Source organism: Oryx dammah, unplaced genomic scaffold (assembly GCF_014754425.2).
Source record: "Oryx dammah isolate SB20612 unplaced genomic scaffold, SCBI_Odam_1.1 HiC_scaffold_15, whole genome shotgun sequence".
In the NCBI taxonomy this organism is placed as follows: Eukaryota; Metazoa; Chordata; class Mammalia; order Artiodactyla; family Bovidae; genus Oryx; species Oryx dammah.
Window position 1 is genome coordinate 35,786,302 of NW_024070199.1, and position 2,624 is coordinate 35,788,925.

Genomic DNA, 2,624 nt, shown 5'->3' on the forward strand with positions numbered 1-2,624 from the left:
AGAAATCCTAACCTGCTGGATGAAGGGGTACCTGTTGGATGGGCTGCTGAGGGCTGTGCTGTTAATTGCTAAGTTATTTCTTACTCTGCGACCCCATGGACTGTAGCCCTGCAGGTTCCTCTGTCAGTGGAATTCTCCAGGCAAGAATACTGGAGCGGATAGCCATGCCCTCCTCCAGGCAATCTTCCTGACCCCAGGATGGTAGCTAGGTATCCCTCATTGCAGGCAGATTCTTTACCACCTGAGCCACAGGGGAAGCCTAGGAAGCTGAAGGTTGGTTCAGGTCAGTTTCTCCTGCTTCTGCTCCTTTTGGGAGCTGCCCATGGCCTTGTGTTTCTGGAAGCAGTGGTAACCTGACTCTCACCTCACCTTCAGTCATTAGTCATCGAGAGCCAGGAAAAGAGGGCACCAAATACCAGCTCTCCTGCTGTTGGTCAACACCAAGCAAAGAGAGAAAATCGACCCTCCCCGGGGGACCCTGCAGGTTGAGCCAGGGTGCTACCAGGAGTAGTGGTTCCTGCCCGCCCGGTCCTCTACTGTAGACGTGAGCCATCCAGAAGGAGGAAGGCCTGGACTCCAAATGCTTAAGCAGCACTCGTGGCTCTGTACCTCGTGGGACTGGGCTGGTCAGTGTTCCCAGATATTTCCCCGCCTGCCCAGCCGGCAGCACTGTGGACCTGGGCTGGGTCCCAGATCCCATGTTCCTACCTCACTGCTTCCTGCCCGAGGCTCCGAGCCAGCCCCGTGCCTGGACCTTATTCTCGTCCCACCAGGTTTACTTCCTCTGCAGCATCTCTGCCTGCCGCCCCTGGAGACCTCGATACACGTAGATCAGGGATTGCGGGTGAGTCTGGGGTGGCGGGACAGGATGAAGGGCTCTTTGTTTTCCCATCTGCAGGCCTGTTCCTGGCTTCTGGGTCACATGGTGAGCAGGATGGCTGTGATTCTCAGGTCACCCCAGTGACACTGCCAAGCCCAGAGCATAGGGAGCTCTGCAGGTCCCTGGGCTTTGAGGATTCTTCCAGGCAGGACTCCATGTTTGGGCCCTCGGGTACCAGGCCTTTGGGTCAGCCCTTCAGGCCTCAGGCCCCTGGGGTATGCCAACAAAACCGGGAAGTTCTGGCTGTAGTGAGGGCAGGGGATGGTGTAACTGCATTCACTGGGGAACTAAGCAAAGGTAGTCATGGTCCACCTCATCTCTGCCCACTGTGATTACAAAGGTCTGGGGTTGGGGAGAGCATCCCTCGCCCAGCCCTCCATCCTTCAGACCTTCTGCCTGGCAGGTTCCACCAGGAACTATAACCCAAGCCCTCTCCTCTGGGTAGTTCTCTTGCTGTTGCCCTGGTCTGAGGGGTTGATGTCTTCGTGGGCCTGAGCCAGGCCAAGTCCAGAAGCTCCAAGAAGGCAAAGGAGGGTGAACAGGCCGAGTAGACCCTTGTTTCAGCCTAGTGAAGGCAGGTATGGAAAAGCTACTGGTGATGACTGACAGATGACAGATGACTTTCTTGTCTTAGACACGTGCTCCTTGCAGTCAGCTCTGTCTTCTCAGAATTGCAGCCTCTATTATGGGGTGGTGGCTCAGTGGTCAAAGAACCCACCTGCCAATGCAGGAGATATAAGAGACCAATTCAGTCCTTGGGTGGGGAAGATCCCCTGGAGGAGGAAATGGCAACCCACTCCAGCATTCTTACCTGGGAAATCCCATGGATAGAGGAGCCTGGCTACAATACATGGGATCTCAAAGATCACACGACTGAAATGACTAAACAATTACAACACGTTTCATGGACAGAGGAACCTGGTGGGCTACAGTCCACAGGGTCCCAAAGAGTTGGTCATGACTAAGTGACTAACACACACATTATGCGGTAGACTCCATTGTCTCCCAGGACTGAACTGGGGAGACTTTGCCTCCCTGCAAAGAAAGGCAGCATTCCTAGGTAAAAGAAGCAGAACGAAAGAAGGTGGGGGGAGTCAATTCATTGCAGAGTCAAAGAGCAGCCCTAGCTGGGTAAGGGGAATGGCAGGGCTAATGGCCCCCCTCCCGAAGATAGGGGAGTTCTGACCTGGTGTCTGCAAAATGTGCTGTCTCGCTGTTATTGTGGATGAGGGAACCCAGAATTTCCAGGGCCTAAAGAACTAGACTTAAACAAGCTCCTCCCAGCCCCTCTCTGGGCCTCCCAGCCTCCCATGGAGGATGCTGGCTACTTCTCCCATCGCTGGCTCCCCTTCCCTCTCCCTTGGTCCCCAAGAGTGGTCCACACAGGGATGGTCGGCACAGGCTAAATGGCAGTCCATTGACCCTGATGATTCCTGGTACCCCAGTGGCCAAGGCCATTGGACAGGTCAGGACGGGTGCTGGTGTGGTGCTGACCTTCATCTGCTCATAGATGATGCGGGCCTTCATCACTAATTTGTCAGTGTAGAAAGGCCTTTGCTGCCATGTAGAGGTTCTAAAATGGGAAAAGTAGGCTGGGTACCTAACCCAACCTAGGCAGAGTGGGTAGGGTTCAGGCTCTGGCAGCTGACCAATCTGGGAGGAGGAATACAAGCCAGGATGTTTGAGTTGTGTGACTCTACCTCTTTTTAGCTGGGTAATGTTGAGTTATTGAACTCTTCAGGGC